This window comes from Sceloporus occidentalis, unplaced genomic scaffold (genome assembly GCF_023333645.1).
Source record: "Sceloporus occidentalis isolate IW3139 unplaced genomic scaffold, rSceOcc1.0.p SCAF_210, whole genome shotgun sequence".
Taxonomy (NCBI): Eukaryota; Metazoa; Chordata; class Lepidosauria; order Squamata; family Phrynosomatidae; genus Sceloporus; species Sceloporus occidentalis.
The window spans coordinates 1214245-1236721 of NW_028317190.1; positions in this window are offsets into that span (position 1 = coordinate 1214245).

Below are 22477 nucleotides of genomic sequence, written 5' to 3' on the forward strand. Positions count from 1 at the left end.
GTATACTTACATATAAATGTATTAAGGTGTCCTTCGATAACATTAAGATCAAATGTAAATATATAAACAGCAATTGCCTTTTCCTAATAAATGTTTCTTTTTTGCCAAAAAGAATAGCGCAGGAGCGTTTTCCAGACCTGAGACTTTGTGTATTACAAAAGATATATATTTTTTTTTACCATTTTACACACACCAATTTATTCTTGAATTAACTGAAAAAGGGTTCTGCATTCCACTAAAGCCCATAGTTATTTGCTTGTAGAAAGCAATTCTTTTTTTTTCTGGGCTGCATTTTATGACACAGCTAAATCTGTCACAAGTAGCAGTTATCTGCATAGATAGCAGTGGAAAAATATGTAGTAAAACAGAGATATATTTGCCCAGGTTCATTAACTGAAATAAAATATATCAATGCTTTTTAGCTCCAATTTTGTCATCACAATCTTGCTGGTGTATTCTTTGTTTTATCTCATTGAATTCATGTTGAATCAGCCACTTGCGGTTGTGAACTACTATGAAGGACACAACTATTATATTTATTAAACATGCACTATTTCTGACATCAATTCTATTTTTTGACACCAACACAAAATGATCAAAAGTATCAATTTCCCATTTCTTGTAGCTTTAGAAAGTTATTGTCTTGATTATAAAGATGACAGCATGTCAATTTATAGAGGAGGGCATTGCTAATGAAGGTTTTATTTTCCAACTAATTTCAGTGACTCAATCACAAATGTAACACAATTTACTGGAATATAATTTGAGCTTCCCTGCCAGTGCATTTTTTGAAGAGGAATAGCCCTTTGTGGGACATTGATTTAAAGACTTTGGGTCACTACCATAACTTCTTTGTGTCTGTTTCACTTGTATTTACAAAAAAGTCACTGGGGTATGTAGAGTAAGGATTTTAGGCACTTGCATCCTGACTGTATCCTTTCTGTAAGTCTATTTTCTGTTAAATGGGTTTGCATCACAATTTTACGGGAGAACTTTGGCTAAATCTTGCCAATCTTTCTCGTGTTGTTTTTTTTTTACTTAAGGCTCCTGAAGATATCATGGTGGGTGTAAAGGAGAAAATACCTATTAAACTTCATTAAAGATCGAAGTATTAGTAAGCATGCACTACAGTAAAATAAGCATCAGTGTTAGTGGTAATGGTGGTTTACATTTTACAGACCACTGTGGCTAAGCTATAACATCATAGCGATGATCTTGTATCACAATGGTACTAATTGTTTGTATAAGTGAGGCCAACAAGATTATAAAAATCAGTGTTTTTTTCACTCTTTGTGTAGAATTTTGCGGTAGACTTCAGAATAGTTAAAACCCTTCTTAGCTCAAATTGCATTGAATATAAAGGAATGCCTAGTAGCTCCCACACATCTCATATTACCAAGCTAATTTTTTTCTTGTCTTTGCTATATTTTTCTACCATTATATAAGGCAGTTAAGAAAACAGGAGTGATGCAATGCTACACATGTACAAACTGCTATACACTTAGTTCATATATAGCTTCCTGTTGCTTTTTATGAATATTATAATATGACCATACACACAATAATCACACTGGATTAATGTGACCATGCTGATAACCAGGATAGACTGTGATGTTTTAGAGCTCAAGAAACATGCAATCAGGCAAATTAAATCAGTTTAACAGAATGCAAAAATCAGAATAGATATCAGATATTATACTATGATTATCACCTTTTGAGCTATGTATTATATATAGACAGGAAAAACCTTTGACGGGTGATGATGTCACTTGATGAGATAAAGAACTACTCATTCTGCACATGTATGACAGTAATACTTGTTTATTGTTGTAGTTAATATAGACATAATATGTATTGGATAAGGTGATTTGGCTATATTTAAATATGATGAGACAAGCGTAAATAAATATCACCATACATCAACTTTCTACATACTGAAAATCTGCTGTTTTTAATCCAAAAGACCAAATCGGTTCCAAGAACCAGAGCAATTTACTGTAAAAACCCACATCCACCAAACTATTGGGTATCCCTATGAGATATATGTCCTATATTACAATAACACTTATGATTTTAGTGAACATTAGTAATGGCAATAACTACCACTGAGACCTGTCTTTATATGGGTAGAATATGTCATTCTGACTTCATTAGTAAGACCTGTCAAAACTCAAGGGATGTGTGAACTAACATACTTACCCTTTTTATACTTGTTGGGAAGATCCACTGGGGTTGTATTACATCAACATGAAAGATTACTTTCAAACAAATCCAGAATAACTGACCACTATGTGAATTGTTTTTTCTAGTTGTTGTAGGATGTAATGTAACAATTGTATGTGCCCAAAACATGGAATCCAAAAGAGATTTTTTTCTGAAAACCTTCATTTTATTTTCTAAGATAGATAGATAGATAGATAGATAGATAGATAGATAGATAGATGGGTAGATAGTACAAATCCCTTAAGAGATAACCCAGAGGGTTCCTTAATAGGCTTAGGTTAAACTGCTAAACAAAAAATGCAGCTCGGAGATTTGAGAAGGCTAGGGGGAGGAGAAGATTTGGGCGAAAAAAGAGAAGTCTCTTTGCTTTTGTTGTAGACAAACTCATTTAATATTATTTCCTTACAAAGCTTTGGGTGCCTACTGGGCAAAAGATAACACACTCCTGGCTCAGCTCATAAAATAAAATACTTTTTAACTTCACTTTCAAAAACTTTAGAAAAGCTAACAATATTATAAAAGAGCTACTTCTAATTAATGATGACATGTTGCTGCATATATATATAATAACATTTATATTATTTAAGTTGATCTCTTTCTGGCTAAAGTAAGTGCTTTCACCGTTTCTGCAATAGCTAAATAGTGGCAAGTAAAAGTTCAGATGCTACTTTCAGCAGGTAGTGTATTATAGGCTCAGTTTAAAGCCTTTAACCTGTATAAACCTCATTTAAAACGGCAGATTACAATTACCAATCCAGTTGGATTAAAAGGATTCATATATTACCCTTAGTTCAAAATATAATCTCCTTAACACATCCTTACTTCTGATGGGGCCAAAGTCAAATGTAAATGTTTCTTATCGTAAATTTGTAGACAATATTTTCTACATATTTACTTTCTGAACATATATTGATTGATGGCTTGTATTTGAATTGTTATAAATGAATAGCCCATTTACTGCTGGTCAAACTAGAAAAATATAAATTGTTCAATATGATCTATATAGATACATATACACTTTGTAGTAGGTTTCAAGATTTGTCAAGGAATCAAGATCATTCAATAAAATTTGTTAATTTGTTAACATTCCCCCCATTCCAAGACCAGCTACACCTGCTATCGGTGAAGTCTTTTAGATCCCTGGTGCCTACAAGTGACTGAGCAGAAGCAACTACAAACCAAAACTTTAATCTGGACTTAATTCAACAGCCTAGATTCAATGGGGACTTTTTCACGAGCCAAAAAAATATAAGGGCCATTTATTTGCCTGGGGTTCTAAATTACAGTATTACTTACATAGAAGAAAATCTTACATATATGTGTTATGAAAGGAGATTGTGGAATTTCTACTTTAACATGTTGCTATTAAATTGTGGCTTTGTCAGTGAACAACAAAAACTGATATTTCCTGTGTAATTTTGTGATTTTAATTTTTTAGGTGCTTGTCATGCTTTGAAAATTAGATGGGCGTACAATGCATCCAATACGTACAATAGAAAACGGGAGAACATTTTGTTAAGAGTAGCTCTCTGAATACATTTCCATTAAATGTTCTACGGAATTTGGCTGATTCAGCTCCACTATAAGCAATACAGCCATGCTAGTATTAGATAGGACTCCCCAAATTTTGGGTACTTTGACAAAGTGGTGGGCTAAGCAATATTTAGCCATACCGTGTGATGGAGTTCCCAATATTTATGATTCAGAGGGGTGCATGCTGATTCCTTGTTTTGGTGTATGTAAATATTGCATTTCTTAAACCAACGGTTCCCCGTAAAAAGCGGCACAACTACGCAAACATGCAGTTTTTACAAATGTCTGCGCATTTGCCTGCATACCCTTGCACAGCCTGTCTAACGTCACCATTGATTTGATTCCCTGCTATGTATCAGGAGCCTGTTAGGGTCCCCCTCCCCACTCAAACAACTCAAAACTTTGCTCAGGCATTAGATACAATAAGAGGGAACCCTTGCTAACGGGAATGCATTGTCCTCTTGTTTTGCACTTAGGGTTCAAAGTATTTTATCAAAACCATTAAGAGCTGTGTCTCTACTTTCCTCATGACTGTATGACTCTACACACCTCATTTCTATGATAAAACAAATATATAATACCATTGTAATACATCATATACTCTTATTTATTTCTTCTAAAATTCCTCATTCAAATATAAACATCAGGAATAATGTCATAAAAATAACTCATTTTGGATGATAAGAAAGCCCTCATTTTTTCCAAGAAAACACATTAGGAATACGTTTCCAAGTTTTTTTGTTAAATATTTGAACACTTAATACGTGTTGAACGTGTAGTTCCACAACATTTGCAAAGCTTGTCGGTAATGATTTCTCAGTGTGTCAGAATTATGTCTGTTGAAAGATGTTAAGCTCTTTCAAGCAGCACATTGAAAGAAGCAATCAATACAACAGCAGCACTTGTGAGCCGAGAGTTTATCCTACAAGCATTTGTCACCGGCTGAAAATGGTTTTCATTTCCATGCATAGAATCTGATTTTCTTAGTATTATTATTACTTTTGTCTAGTGGTTGTTGTTTGTATTTTAATTTCTGTTGAGCACACTCTAGAATACTAAGAACACAAATGCAGTAGATGAATTTTATATAGCTGCAGTCTTGCGTTGGTTTAGAAGTAGGCCTTAATAAATGTTATTTTCTTACATATTATTATTATTTATTGTTTTATATAGCGCCATCAAATTCCATAGTGCTGTACAATGGGTGGACAGGACATAACAAGTAGTATATAACATAACAATTTGACTTACAGAGACAACAGGTGAGGAAGGTCCTTCTCAAACGAGCTTACAATCTACATATATATGTATAATTTAGCAGTTTTTCATGTTCTACAAGCAGACTTGATGGAGCGAATTGTTCTTATCTACCATCAACTTATGTGTTACCCTTTTATTGATTTGTTTTTCTTAGAAAAATTTGGGTAGTTTGAGTTCTCTTATTTGTCATGTCTTCATAAAAGTATTGAGCACAAAGTATGCACCGAGTGAACCTAAAACATGTTACCTGATCTCTTTTTACTTAGTGTTCGATGTTGCCGCAAGTCCCTCGGCATCATGTTCAGGTACCGTGAGATCTGCGCATATAGATGCTCACAAGACCTAAACTATTGTAAATCAAATCTGAGAACCTTGGAACACTGTGCAAGGGTTAAAAGGGAGTTGATCATATATTATTTCTGTCACAAGTTTACAATAATTTAAAATATCGATATATCATCATTAAGGTACATGGCACTATTAAATGGGGAAAGTAATGTATACCCAGTAAATCTTTTTGTTTTAAATCACTATGTGTACAGTAATATTACTTTGCTTTGGATTTTGTTTTTCCAGATCCCGTGATCTCCAAATTCCACAGTGTCTGGCAAATACCATGAAACTGGCGAGTTCTGTAAATGAAATGCACTGAGGTTGCTTAATGTCAGCAGTCCAATGTCTCAGATCCCCCACTATCTCTGCCAAAGCTCTATGGCCTGCACATTCCCTTCATCTTCTTTCATCGAGTCTTGTGTGGCAGCCAGCAAATTCTTCAACACGGGGTCCAGTAGGCATGGTAACTGCAAACGGCTTCTTTATTGCAAAGCTGCCCTAAGTATGAGCTTCGATATCTGGCCTGTAGGTTCTTCTGGTGACTTAGACATGTTTTTAAGAGTTATCAAATCCATCTGTGTTGTTTGCAACAAATTGCTTCCTAAATTGAGGTACCGGAGCATTGAACAAGCAGAGCATGTTCCCCAAGTCTGTGGATCTGTAGTGTTGATATCTGCAGGTACCTCGGGGCTCCTCTAAATGATTGCTGTGTTGACTTTGCCTAATTGCATGGGAGGAGTAAGGAAACCAATGAAGGCCGCATTACTTACAGAGGGGGGTGGGTGGAAATGCTGGCATAAGCACAGAGGGAAGCTAACTGGCTGTCAGCACATTAGGCGTATTATTAAAACCCTGGCAAAATGGTAAGCGGGACTCCAGCACAACTTTATTTCATGCTGGTTTGAAATGCCAGGAGTTTTTTTTATTAACATTTTTAATATGTGGTTCTTAATTATCTATAATCTCAAATGAGTGCATTAAAACATTTAAAATTAAATTTATATTTATGTCCATGGGGAAAAAAAAACATTTAAAACACCTTTTTTTGCTTGAGAATAAATGAAAGAAACAAATAACAATAGAATTGTACAAAATAAACAGCATCTCCAGGAAACAAAAGTTTTATTACCCCCAAAAATACTAAAAACTGCTGCGTATTGTACCAGTAAGGTGTGCAATGCATTTCAATGTTTAAATGTGCTGATATTAATAGATTATAAGCTCACAAGAGTACCCGTATGTCCTAGTGTGTGTTTTTTGAATATTTTCTATTTTGATTTTATTGTTAAATTTCACTCTCCCCTATTCTAGCATTACAATAGCTGGACTATAAAAAATAAATAAAATGTAATAAAAAAATCTATTTGTTTGATGTTTAAATGTCTTAAGATAGTTTGGTTTTGTAAAAAAAAAAAAAAGCTCAGTAAATACCTATGATGGTTGTTTTGTGGTTTATTCTGGAGGATTTGGTTTTGTGTCTGTGTGGTCTTGCAACGTACAATACAATTTTCGTTTTATTATGGGAAATGCAGCCTATATGCTGCACGGGGTTAAAACCATAAGTGAAGCACACACAAAAATATGTCTAAAGGCAATCTCTGGTTTCTTGCTGTGATGGACAATTACACAACTTGTGTCTGTCAGGATAGATTTACTTTCATTTGCGGTAATTGTCTGCCTCTGTTTAATCTATCTTCACTACTGGGTTTAGTGTGTAAAGATGTGCATGAACAGTTAGTTCATTTCACCGGTTTAGCTGTGAACCGTAATGTGGAAACACAGCAAATACTTGATTGTGATAATAGGTTTCTGATATCTTTTTGGGTGAAATGTAGGTAATTTTTGGAGCTTTGGAAGGTCATTAATAGGGACCTTAAACCCCTTTTTGCAATTTAAGTAATGAAGCAAATACAGATGTTGTTCCATTTTCCATTATTACCAATGGACTTCTTGCAGAGACAGTTTATTGACAAGGACCTGTTGGGGCCTATTCTCCCATTCAGAAGCCAGGGAAATGTATGAAGGATGTAGTAACACTCTTCAATCGTGTCTGCATTCACACATTCACCTTTCCACCATCCTGACTGACCATAGGTGGTGACTATCCCCCAGGTCTTTCCTCCACTTTTCTTGATAGTCTTGAACAGTACTTTAAGTTCAGACCTTGTGGGTTGCATACAGACGACCATTGTTTCAGCACAGTAATCTTTATGATTTTTTTAATAATCCGGATGTTGTGGAGTCCTACTACTGTACCTAGATTGCGACTGCTGCCGGACACCATTACTTCTATTGCATAGATATTATCCACAAGTATCTCAATCACAACTTCATTTAATGTCTTGTGTTCAGACATGGATATGCAAAGTGTTTGGCCTGTTTGTGGTCATCAAGGCCTGGAGTTGAAAATCACTGGCCTAGAATGACAGCACAAAGAGATCCATGTTGCTAATGGCTCTTCTATTTCTCCAGTATATGTGAGCATGATCTTATTCCTTTACACAACACAACCACTAGAGAGCAAAGAATGTACAACCTGTATTAAGATACAAGGAGTGAACAGGGTCCACTTGTTTGTTTTTTTTTGTTGACTGGACTGTAACACATGCTGTAAAAAAGAAATGCTGTTTTAAAAAACAAAGCAAAAAGTAAATTGACTCAAACCCCAATGAGACACATGATTCCAACTGGAAAACAAAATTAGATGCATCATACAGATTTGGAAAGTCACTCAGGGGCGTAGGTTCTCTGCCCACTATGTAGGAGGTGAGAGTAGGTTCTCACCCTATTGAGAGTGTGCCTTGACGTGGCGGGTGAGCTTAATTATGCTTTGGCCAATTCATATAACCAAAACCTCTCATTTATATTATGTTTATATATTTGTTGCCAACTTTATTAGGGTGAGAAGCGCAGACAGTATTTTGTTTTTTGTTTTTTGTATACATTGTACAGCCAACACACTGTATTTGCAGCATGCTCACACTGTTTGGTAGGCCTCATATTATACATTTGTATTATTTGAGCCTGAGACTAGCTTAGCGCACCGACATTTTTTCTTTTCCCTGTAAAAAAGAAATGCTGTTTTAAAAAACAAAGCAAAAAGTAAATTGACTCAAACCCCAATGAGACACATGATTCCAACTGGAAAACAAAATTAGATGCATCATACAGATTTGGAAAGTCACTCAGGGGCGTAGGTTCTCTGCTTGCTCGCTGATGTGTCATGTACCTTAGGTTCTATGCATGATGAGCCTAATAAAACCTCAGCTGAGCTGCATGGGAAAAAAACTCTGTCCTTCAATTGCAACCCTTATCAGGCTGTCAACCTGGCATAACCCTGTTGAAAATTGTTGCTGATGTCTGGAGTATCCAAGTGGTATAGAATGATAGATTTCAGTGTTTTTTGTATGGTGTTTCAAGTACAGAGAGAGAGAGAGAGAGAGAGGTAAATTTAATGAACTTAATGGGTAGATAAGAGGGGCATTAAACGTATTTTAAACAAACCTTATTTAAAGGTTTGCTCATGTCTATTGTCGTCTTAAACAGCGAGGAGCTGAACTTTGCAGGTAAGTAAACCAGCTCTTTTTTTGTTCTAAACTCTTATGTAGGGTCCTGAGAATCTCAATGAATATTTGTATTACGTTTAATATAGAAACAATTCTACAAACCTTACCTTTAATATAATTAAAGTTTGTTTGATCATTTTCTTAATTCTCAAGTAAAAAGAAGTTTAATGTGACACCTTTTATATGCTCTCAGAGGGAAAACCAGGTCCTGTTCTAGGTGGTCCTGTCGATTGCTGTAACATGTTCATGGCCAAGTGTGGTGAGATTTTAAGAGGAAGCAGAATAAACTCATCGGCTACCAGAAGCTCTGCCTATGGATCACCCTCTTCTTTGCAGCAGTGCACTAGCAGCAACTCACACAGCAAATTACCCCACACTCTTCTGTCGGAGAGGCATTTTTTGCAAACAAAAAAACAAAAACACTATAGTCTTTGACAGATTTATCAATATTAATTTAAAAAAAACAAAAACATTCACAATTTTGACATCGTATACTGCTTATTTGTTTCACAAGTCTATGCATATAAAATAGTAGAAATATTTTATAAACCATCTGTAACCATCACACTATTGACACAGACATTTCCTTTTTTTAGTTATATCACATCAATGTCCTCTTGGAAACAAGTAATGCCCTGGAAGCATATGTTTTAACTTCTATAAATAAAGTGAATGGGCTGCACTTAACATATATCTCTTGTATTGCCCTTGTCGAGTGTCTGGTGTCTAGGGTGATGTTTAAATAATACTAACACATGTGTGGTATCAGATCATGTTTGGTTCACAGGAACAAAGCAAAATCAACTGTCAGCTTTACCAGCTTTGGAATACAGAATGAGAGGAGAAAAATTGGATGGTGAAGCACGTATGTGCAACGAAATGGTAAAATGTGTCTATTTAACAATGTAATATAATGCAATTTTCTATTGCAGTTATAATTTTTGTTTAAAAAAATATTTTTTATGGTTTTATGGTTTCCCAACGTTGTTATGAATTAAAGGGTTGATCTATATGGTGGGAGTTCTTTTTCTTTGGCTCCTTAGTACTCACTCCACTGTCCTTGCTATTCTGTTCCTTCTTATCTTTCTCCTTGCTTTTCTCATGTCTTGGCACACGGCCATAGTGTGACAAGCATAGCATTTGCATAATGTTTGCGCACAGCTGGATCTTAGACCACTGTCCATTCAGATAAGGATGCACAATCATAAAATACCTGTAACACAGTTATTAATTCAAAGCTCTGCTGGAAAGTGGGACTATGTCCTCGTGTCCAGCTGTTGCGTAGTGTACTCTAGATCATAGGCGTTGGCTGATGCTGACACAAGCTTTCCCCACATTGTTGCTGAAGTAACCCGAAGCTAAGTATATGCCTGTTTGTTGTCTTTAATACAATAAACTATTTATGTTCTTTAAATGTGTGTTATTCTCAAAGTTATTTGGAATCTGAACAAGTCTACTGGCATGCGGTATTTCCCTTCAACTTACAACCTATTACTCACATATCTGTTGACCTCCAACTGTATCCAGGGATGTATTTATATTGGGCACCATGTTTGGCCTGACCCAGGACAGTGGCCCACCCGCTCTTATTATTCAACTTAAAAGCAGATGTCCTCATACCCAATTGGCCAATCTGGCCTTGAGTTTGCGGAAGCGGGTTGCCACAATTGTATTATATCGATCGTATTATACACACTCTATTGTAATATACACATACTATACATAAACAACTGTGTTTGACATCCTACACTGTTATTGTTTTTTATTTTTTACTATTTATATTAGCACCTCATTTGTTTGCTTATTCGTCTTGTGGGGGGTGTTGGAGGGTGCTCTGATTGGTTTGCAACTGTGTATCTGGGAAGTATTACATTGAAGTATTAATTCTGTGGGTTTTACACTTCACAGATACTGACATAGACAATATTCGTATAATTCCATAAATCATTGAGAGTAGCAGGTCCACAAAGTGTCCCCCCCTACCCAGGACCAGATTGGACAATTGGGTATGAGGACATCAGCTTTTAATGTCCATGGAAGTAAAGGATTTTTAAGATGAGTTTGTGTACCAAAGTCTGTTTGTGAGTGCACTATTATACACACATAATACATAAACAACTGTGACATTCTACACTATTTGTAGTTGTTTTTTGTTTTTTTCCTATTTACATAAGGGCCTCATTTGTGTAAACCAGAATACACCACTGATTATGAATAGAGGAATTCACTTTCTAGCTAATAAATTTGTGTTAAGGATGGTGTGGCAAGCATGGATGATAAAATAAACTAAAAAAAAAAAGTATGTTACATTTTTATATTTATGTGGAATGCTTTTTTCAGAATAGATTTTTCTCCAACTGTATCCAGTTTTCTATTCTCTTGTTAGGATTCTGTTTGTCCTCTAATTGCTTCCCTCTTATTGGGATGATTGATTTAATTAATCTCGTCATGCTGATATAAATTATCTAAATGAACCCTTTTCAGGCCAGCTACAAAGCTTCTCATTTGGTGAATAATCTCATCTACTGATATTCTGATACACTGCTCAATTTAAGAGTTATAATTTTGTAAAAAAAAAAAAAAAAAAGGTTTTTTTTCTATAATGCGATTAAAATGTATTTTCTTTTTGTTTAATGTAAGTGTATGGTGTCTCAAAAATGGATATGAAAATGATCACACAGAATACCTCCAATTTTTATAAATGTCACCTTAAACAAAAATAAATGTATTAATCTTTTTTTGTCCTATGCCAAAGAAAATCATAAAAGAATGTTAAAAGGAACGGTCATTAAAATTATTCATTGGAAACCTTTGGCTTCACTACTGATTTCAAAAGGTTTGAAACTCTCAACATCAAACCATGATGAAGATTGATTTAGGTCCTCTTAATAAATAATGTTTTTCATATAATGAAATTTTGGAATACAAACTCCCTATACCATTTGAATTTTATAACGTAACTAGTCATCAAACAATGTTGTGTATACCAATGTTTTTCAGGAAAGTTCATTTCCAATTATATATTGACTAATCTTTTCAAGAATTGTATCTGTAGGAGTTGTAAACGTTTGTGTTGCTATGGGCTTACAAGGTTATTGAGATCATGGCTATGTTTTAAAGCTTAAAATAGCATCACAGTCTTTGATGCTTCTCATTTTCTCTTCACATGGACAGATCCTTGACTCTAAAACAGGTTATTATTACCAAGTTATTAGTCACTCGGTAATTAGGGACAAGCATACCCTACAACCCTTACATTCAAAAAAATCTCCAACCAAACTAAGGATTGCAGTCATTTCATCCTAATTGATGAAATGCTCTTTCTTCTGAGATTTGGTAAGAAAAAAGGTGGAATGTTGAGTATTTGTAGAAGTACTTCAGTTAAATTGCGATGCCCATACTGCTTAATGTCCAGAATTCGTGGAACCGTAGCACCCGTCATCTTACAGGTTATCGCATAACAAAAGACAAGCCATATAGGGCCAAACCGTGGGGGGAATTATTTACTCTTAACATATACAACATGGTCCCTTTAATTGGATGTACTAGAAGTTCTTCAAAACTGGTACGTTATAAAGCCCAGCCTTCAATACGTTTGACAGAAGACCAAAAGGACTAATAAAAAAGTAGTTGTAATCATAAGATGCAGTTTTCACTGATCTAGTTTAAGGGAAATCCTTGCACACGTCAGTCTCTAATACTAGTAATTAATTCAGTATGTAAGACTATTAGGGGAAAAATGTGTAATAAGTATGCATTACACTATTATATTACACGTACCCCATACAGCTTTTATATGATAATAAGAGTTGTTTAAAAAAAGTTCACTTTTTTTGTTTTATCCTTTGCAAACTGCGCAACACTAAATCAATTTCATTATGATCTGTTTTCCTTTTTAAAAATAAAAAAAAAACGTTTTAATGTGCATTTATAGAAAAGAATTGACACAAAGGAAGATATTTACAAATGAAAAATGTTAGCAAATCTTTTTTTATAGCTTAGTACCTGTTTTACATTTACTTTACAAAGCAAATGGTCTTTTTTGTTTTTATTTTTAACGTGCACACATTGTAAAATAATGTTTTTTTAATAAAAGTTAGTTGTTCCAAAGTATTCTTGATAAAAAAACACATTTCTATCATTAAAAGGATACAGAATTAATACCAACTATTTATTTAAATAATGCATGTTTGCTAGAACAGAAAATTCTAGGAGTGATGTCTAAGAACTTCTATCGGAACAGTTGCTTTGATTTCTAATGCAAAATCTCGTTTTTACTGGTAAGAACTGGTATTAACAGACTCTTGGTTGGATTACTGGTTTTGACTGTGACATGTTCATATAGTCTTGTGCCAGCAGAATTGTTTCAGACCACCTACTGTCTACTTAATAATACCTTGATGACTTGACACCCATTTCCAGACATACCCTGCATAACCTTTATCTGTGAAAGTCTGGCTGACTATCATGGGAGTTGTGGTAAGAATCAGCAGGAGAACAACCTGCTGATTAGCCTCGGATGTAGGCTAATTCAATTAAAAATCATCTAATCATTTAGCTGTTACTTCCTGTGATTTACTGGAGAAATAATGTTTGGTTTTGAATTTTAACACAGTGTGTTTGTAATTACAACAGAATATATTCAGGGGAGAATACCTAATGTGAGTGAGTCCCTTAAACTTCAACACGGCCGTAAATGACTTGACATGAAACAAATCAAATATAAACAATGCTGTCTTGTTTCCCTGCTAATGGCGTTGTTACCTCTCATTCCTTGTTAGCACTACACAGTGTGACTCTCTGTCTTCTTATGTGGTCATTGCATTATTGATAACCTCTTAAAAAATTTACATCTTAGCATGTAGGTGTGTAATAGAACACACGGGGGTCTGTGCTGCCACCTTTGATAATAGTTTCCACCTTTAAATAATATTATTTAAAGAGCTGAAACTGTTTGTTTTTTTTATTGTTTTTTTTTTAACACATCATATTTATATAAAAGTCTTTAACAAAAACTGTGATTATGTTATCAGAGTTTGCCCGAGAGAGGTAAAGAAATCTTTGTGGTTCCAGAGACGTCAGAGGGTTAAATGATTCATGTCACTCCCACTCACTTTTTAATAAATAAAACATTTAGTTTGAATCAGAATTTAATTATGTCTTCTTATTTATACCAAGTAACACCTTCCAGCCATGAGGACAGGAGTCATCCTGTAGTGCCCTCTGAAGAGCTTCACAGCCTTTTCATTATCATGCACTAATTAATAAGTCTGGCCAAATGCCACGAGACATCAACATTGCCTGGATTCTGTCACATGGTGCTTTCCTAAATCCTACTCCACCAGGTATGTCACAATTCCAGTTAAAGATTGAATCCTTTCAGTCTGAGTGAAAACGTGTCACCCCTTTTTGGGATTTTGGCCACAGTGGCTCATGAAATAGCAAAATGTTACTTTGCTGTCACATATGAGTGAAAGAGCTGGCAGCTAAAGTGAACATAATTCCTCATGAGTGCCCAAACAAAAACAAGTTTGATCCCTCTAGACCACTGTCCTTTGGTGCCTTTGTCTGATGTTCTGTACAAACCTGAAGCTATACTGTACTGTGTCTACACCCTGTTCCATCACTATAAAACACTTTAATACATTATTTTCTGATCACGTATCCCTTGCCACACACTCAGATTTGACTCAGATTACTTCTCCATGTAATTTGGGAAAATGTAACACAAATGTGTTAACAAAATATAAATAGATCATTTGAACTAACTTCTTCACTCTGTGACAAAAACTAAAGCAATGTACTCAACAGTGAACCCGATGAAAGCTGTTTCTTTTCTCTGTAGTGCTGAAATGTGCTGGAAACAATTGCCCATCTTTGAGGTCTACTTTTTTATTGTAGGATTTGGCTAAGTGACACACCAATCAATAAAAGCATTCCCAATTTACCTGATTTCCCAAGAGAATATATCCTTTGTGTAAATGCCACAAAAATCCATTTCAATGATTCACTTCTGTACAGGTGTCCTTTCATAAAGTCATTTGCAATTCTATTTGTCATTAACCGGACTGTTGTTGACTTGAAGATAAATAGTAATGTCTATCAGATTTAAAACTCCATATTCAATTACTGTGATATTTGATGCACAGATGACAAATGAACGAAAAGACATCTAGTCTAACTTCAGATTTCTAATATATTGAGATATAGTTAGAGCTTACACTCAAATTGTTTTACTTTTTCCTTATTAAATATAGCCAGTTATATTTTTAACTAGATTGCATGGTGAATCTAAACATATAAGTGAAGAAACTTTTCTCTGCTCTACGTGTAGAATCTGTTGCATTGCTGGTAGGTGCGCTTGATGTCATTTGGCATTTAGCCAACTAACGTTGCAATTTCTTTTGCCCGCAATGTGCTGTTTGAGCAGAATCTCATATGAACAGGTTCCAAAAGTTTCATATGTTTCACAAAAAAAAAAACAAGCTCTGGAATAGGCTTATTCATGTATATTTAAAAGTATCGTGCAGCATAACTTCCTCTGTCTTTGGACCAGAATCATAGACCGCAGACATCAAGCTGAGGAAGAATCTATTTTTTTCTTCCATGAAGTAGCATCTGGCTTCTTGGCAAACAAAGCAATCAGTTGGTTAGTTTTGGAGTCCCCAGTAAGTTTCTCACATAACTTTGTGGAACAGAGAAACCCAAAGCCAAGCATTTGCATGGCTCATTTACTTTTAGTACACTTTGCATAGAATTTGAAAGTTATAAAAAAGTATGAGATTTCTAAGTATGAGATTAAAAGCATCTAGAAAAATGGATTGGAAAGATAGAACGACAGATGCAAACAACAATAAAGATTCAACTTGCACTTACAAACAACTCTTTGTAGAAATAAAACAATAAACTTCAAAGTGTTTCGCATTTGTATTTCTAAATGTGTATAATATATATTGTTTTCTGAAATACAAGATCAATCAAGACAACGTAAATTAAGCATAGGGACCAGAAATGTAGAAATGTCAGACAATGTCAAACAATACAGACAAATTGACATTGACTCTCACTTACACTCTCATTTTCGTTCACTCTCTGTCATGCTCTCTGAATGTCTTCCTATCTTCTCTGCCAACCACTTCCGTGTCTCGCAGCTCCGCTTCTGTGTCTCAGAACTTCTTGTTCTGCATCTTCTTGCTCTCTTTCTCTCTTCTTTTTCCTCTGTTCTATATCTGCATCTCTGCAGACATAACCTGCCAGAGAACTTCCGACAAAACAGTGGTGCTTCCAGTGATGTCAACTGCCCCGATCCCCCAATCAGGGGAGAGGATGGCACCAGAAGCTCTGCCATTTTGGCAGAAGTTCACACAAGGTTATCTTATGGCAAAATGGTGGTGCTTCTGGTGACGTCCTCTCCCTGATCCTCCAATTGGGAAAAGGGTATCACCAGTTGCTCTACCATTTTGGCACAAGTTCATCAAGAGGTCATGTCCGCTGAGATGCGGATAAAGAAAAACAAGAGAAAAGAGAAGAACAAAAAGATAAAGAATAATAACACGCAAGTGAGCTGCAAGACACGGATGTGAAAGTTGAAGTGGTCGGCCGAGGAAGTAGGGAGACATTCAGAGAGTATGAGAGAGTGAATGTGGACAAGAGTGTGAGAGAATGTGGATGATAATGTGAGAGAGTGGGAGTAAAGGGATGCAGCTTTCGGAAAAATATGGAGCTTTTGGCGTCTCGTTTTAGGAGATTTGTGCGAATTGACGAAATCGACAAATTTTGTTAAATTTGCAATTCGTACATACAGTGGGGCAAAAAAGTATTTAGTCAGCCACCAATTGTGCAAGTTCTCCCACTTACAAAGATGAGAGAGGCCTGTAATTTTTCACCATAGGTACACTTCAAGTATGAGAGACAGAATGAGACAACAAAGTCCATAAATCACATTGTCTGGTCTGATTTTTAAAGAATTTATTTGCAAATTATGGTGGAAAATAAGTATTTGGTCAATAACAAAAGTTCATATCAATACTTTGTTATATATCCTTTGTTGGCAATGACAGAGGTCAAAAGTTTTCTGTAAGTCTTCACAAGGTTTTCACACACTGTTGCTGGTATTTTGGACCATTCCTCCATGCAGATCTCCTCTAGAGCGGTGATGTTTTGGGGCTGTCGCTGGGCAACACGGACTTTCAACTCCCTCCAAAGGTTTTCTATGGGGTTGAGATCTGGAGACTGGCTAGGCCACTTCAGGACCTTGAAATGCTTCTTACGAAGCCACTCCTTCGTTGCCCGGGCGGTGTGTTTGGGATCATTGTCATACTGAAAGACCCAGCCACGTTTCATCTTCAATGCCCTTGCTGATGGAAGGAGGTTTTCACTCAAAATCTCATGATACATGGCCCCATTCATTCTTTCCTTTACACGGATCAGTTGTCCTGGTCTTTGCAGAAAAACAGCCCAAAAGCATGATGTTTCCACCCCCATGCTTCACCGTAGGTATGGTGTTCTTTGGCTGCAACTCAGCATTCTTTCTCCTCCAAACACGACGAGTTGAGTTTCTACCAAAAAGTTCTACTTTGGTTTCATCTAACCATATGACATTCGCCCAATCCTCTTCTGGATCATCCAAATGCTCTCTAGCAAACTTCAGATAGGCCCGGACATGTACTGGCTTAAGCAGGGGGACACGTCTGGCACTGCATGATTTGAGTCCCTAGCGGCGTAGTGTGTTACTGATGGTAGCCTTTGTTACTTTGGCCCCAGCTCTCTGCAGGTCATTCATTAGGTCCCCCCGTGTGGTTCTGGGATGTTTGCTCACCGTTCTTGTGATCATTTAGACACCACGGGGTGAGATCTTGCGTGGAACCCCAGATCGAGGGAGATTATCAGTGGTCCTGTATGTCTTCCATTTTCGAATTATTGCTCCCACAGTTGATTTCTTCACACCAAGCTGCTTGCCTATTGCAGATTCAGTCTTCCCAGCCTGGTGCAGGTCTACAATTTTGTTTCTGGTGTCCTTTGACAGCTCTTTGGTCTTGGCCATAGTGGGGTTTGGAGTGTGACTGTTTGAGGTTGTGGACAGGTGTCTTTTATACTGATAACAAGTTCAAACAGGTGCCATTAATACAGGTAACGAGTGGAGGACAGAGGAGACTCTTAAAGAAGATGTTACAGGTCTGTGAGAGCCAGATATCTTGCTTGTTTGTAGGTGACCAAATACTTAATTTACCGAGGAATTTACTAATGAATTCATTAGAAATCCTACAATGTGATTTCCTGTATTCTTTCCCCCCATTCTGTCTCTCATAGTTGAAGTGTACCTATGGTGAAAAAGACAGACCTCTCTCATCTTTTTTAAGTGGGAGAACTTGCACAATTGGTGGGTGACTAAATACTTTTTTGCCCCACTGTATCGGAATGCGCAAGTCTAATAGGAACTATAACATTTTAAGTCTTTAATCGATATAAAACCTACATGTTTATAATATATTATTGGTAATCCTAGCCTTGAATCAAGGTGGAACTGGTGCAAGAAAATTTTACAAGAAAACCAGAAATGTATGGGGCGCAGGTACATATATAGGGAAAAAAACAAAAAACAACACAATATAGTGTAGATGGTATGTTCAGTACTAATTACTAAGTGATATATTGCACTCACAAGTGAAAGAGGCAAATCCAACCCATCAATATGGACTTTAAAAAACTTTAATGTTCTTCAAGGTGAATCTAAAAAACAAACTAAAATAGTGCAGTATCTTCTGGTAAAACAATAAATACTAATGGTAATGCACTCACAGTTTTCTCATGCACAAAGTGCATATGCAGGCATTTGGTTCAAAACTCATCAAAAAATGAAGTCCAATTGAGTCTTTCTACGCGTTTCGCCCCTTGGGCTTCCTCAGGAAATCAATTGGTGTAGATGTCTGTAAGTATCAGCAAATTCAATAAAATCGGCAAAAGTCAGAAATCTGTATGTACTTCCGTCCCTTGAGTCTGTTCTTTTATAGTCTTCTAGATGTGTATTTCCGTGTGTGTCATCGCGTTCTTCACCTTTGTCCTTTGTTGTCATCACGTCTTGTCTGTTATTTGATTATTTCCCTGTTTGTCAATAAAGATTGCCGGCAGAAAAAAGACTATAGGGGGCAAGGACCGCGTCACCTCTATGTACGAGGATATTCAGCTCGCGTCAAGAAAATTTTAGCATATGAATTAAAGATGGTAAAACACCAATCTGGGCAGTGGTGTATTATTTTGTCCAAGGCTGACTAAGCCAAGACCCAGGGCATTATCCTTTATGCTGCATTAACATGGGCTGACGGCCTAAGATACATCACAAAATGATTCACTGTATGTCATAGGAAACTGGAATATGTAGAATATAGTTAAAAATTAGATCAAATGGGGTACAATGATCCTTTAGTATCATTGGGATGAGTCTTTTTCCCATTCAGTGTGTGAAGGGCATTTGTCACATCGTGTATTGCACCCCATGGTCGTCAGACATGTTATTGTACACTTGCTATCCCACCTAGGTTGAATTTGTTGGAGTACTGATGGTGTGCGTCATTTTTAGCCATGTGTGTGTCATTTCTGATATACTTCTGTTACACTCATCATGCATTTGCATTTCCACTTTAGGGTAGCGCCTTGTGAAGCTGGTCCTGGGAAGGATCTCTATTCCTATATTGTGCTAGGCCTTGATTATTACAGCGTCCATTCAAACAAGCTCCTCAATGATTCTTGTTAATTCTGACATCAAGATCTTCTTTTTACTTTGGCTTTTCTGTCTGGATTCCTGATTCTACATACCAAACTGTGGCTTATATTCCTGGTTACAATTTTGCCTTCTGATATTGAGTACTGGTTGACTGTATTCCTGGTTCTGAACTTGGCTTCCCTTATCCTTAAGAGCTCAATGGGTGATTATATTCTATTCTATATGTGGTCTCTGTCTCTAATTACTGATGGGGCTAGAACTGCACATCCAGCTCCTTCTGGCCATGCTCTTTGTGCATGGTACTTAGGAGCCATAAACTAAAATAAAGACAAAGTAACACCCAGTAACCCAATCCACCACTACCCTAGTTTAAGAAAACCCTGTCACTTGTTCTCCTAAAGGAAGAGAGTAAGTTAGTGAGTGGGAGGGTAAAGAAGGGAGTATGTATGAATGTATGTGAAAATGAGAATGTATGTATAAGTGTGTGTATATACAGGCTGTTTGGGGGCTTAAAACCTGTTAAACAACGATGTAAAAGGCCAGCTGATTGGGGGCACTGACAAGCTTTTTGGTGGCAAGGATGACACAGACAACTTGTTTGGGAGCACTGACAAGATGGCATAGGCAGGCTGTTTTGGTCACTGACAAGCTGTGTGGGAGCAACAATCAAACAGACATGCTGTTTGGGGGATAAGATGACACAAGTAGGCTGTTTGGTTGCAAAGATGACACCTGCAAACTGTATGAGGGTAAAGATGGTGCAGATAAACTGTTTTGGGGCAAATATAGCATTCACAACTGTGTGGGGACAAAGGTGGCACTACGGAACATGTTACTTGTGAAGTTGGAGGGCACTGGGGAAAATTTTTGTACTGGGGCCCTATGGTTTCTAGTTACACCACAGTGTTAAATTGTATGAATTCATGAAAATTATTGTTGAATATTGCATGAATATGAAGGGGGACGGTATGATGATGGTCCGGGGCAGTTCTACACTAACACACACATACATACAGCCACTCTAACACCATAAGAATATAATGATCAGCTATAACATTATGACCACCTGCCTAAAATTGTGTATGCTACGTTTTGCCGCCAAAACAACCCTGACCCGTGGAGGCATGGAATCCACTAGACCTCTGAAGATCTGGCACCAAGACATCAGCAGCAGATCAATTACGTCCTGTAAATTCCGAGATTGGGCCTCTATGGATCAGACTTGGAGATGCTCGATTGGACTGAGATCTGGGGAATTTGGAGGCCAAGTCAACACCTTAAACTCGTTCTTGTGTTCCTCAAACCATTTCTGAATGATTTTTGCTTTGTGGCAGGACGCATTATCCTGCTGAAAGGGGCCAATGCCATCGTGGAATGGAATAACATGGTCTGCAACAATGCTTAGGTAGGTGGTACTTGTCACAGTTACATCCACATGAATTGCAGGACCCAAGGTTTCCCAGCAGAGCATTGCCCAAAGCGTCACACTGCATGTGCAATGCAATGGCACTATGAAATATAGGACTGGTATTCAATTATTTACCCCTGTTAACAAATGATATCTTTCCACTCCTTACTTTTATTGAAACCAGTTATCTCTCTTCTTTCATTTCATGCTACGCAGTTTCTTATACGTCCCTCCCTTCATTGCTCCTTTATGTTATCATATGGCCACGTAGTGAGAAGGTTTGCAATTATTACTTGTTCCTCGCTCCTGCATTTTCCTTAGTTCTTGATTCTTTATCTTGATTCTTTAGGCTTTGAACTTGCTTGCACTCCATGCCTCTGCCTATTTTGCCATATGTGTGTTTCTCCCATGCCCCCGGCCCAGTATGCTGGATATTAAAGATACTTATTTTTACATAATTCAGGAAGACTTTAGATTTTCTGACATTGTTACACAATCAAACCTTTAAGACTTGTATCCAACAAATCTTAAATATATACAGAAAGTAAAAGCCACTCAAGAGAAAAAAGAAAGAGAAGTGAATTCTCCTTAGAAATTAAACATGTATATATTATTGCATTTATTTTAAACGGAAAATTTAATTGGAAAATAATAATTAAAAAATTATATTAAAACACCTAAGGAAATGTTTTCCATTCCCATAATCAGGCTTAGTAGTTAGGTACTTACACGTCTGGGTTACGCAAACTTGCAATCTTTCTGCAAGCTTGGGCAAGTTGAAATATTTGCATTACTGTGTTATCAGCGGTAATGAAACACACCGTGCCAGCATGCATGAGGGCAAACTTTATTTTACTGGGAGGGATTAATTTACAGAGAGAATTTGTTGTAAGGATGAAAGGAAAAAAAGAAAAGGGAAATACAAGATCTGACTTTCTTAATTTAAAGTGTATTATATATTCCATGAGTGGCTTAATTATTTTGGAAGGTCTATTGGGGAGGAAGCATACAACTGAAGTAAACTGAATAGTCAAAAATGTATTATACTCTCATTTTAATTATAACCAGTTCCACACATAGTAAGGAAAAATTTATGTTTTACTTGTTATGAATCAATAGTGTATGTGTATCACTTGGGGAAAAAAATCCTTACACAGCTTAAAGGAGAAACACCAATGTCATAGCTTTAAATATAACTAAATCCAAATATTAAAAGTATGCTTGTGCTTTTTGTTTGCCATTTGGTGTAAATGGTTTGAAGATGTTTGTTTAAACATTTACTTAAAGGGAAGCTGAGATCTGTGACATAATCTGTCATGGCGAACATGTCTTATCAATTTCCTCCCTTCATCTCATCTCTATGTTTGAACAAATCAACAACAATCAGCAACTTAGAGGGCCAGTGATACCTGTTTGTGTGGCACATCCAGTCCT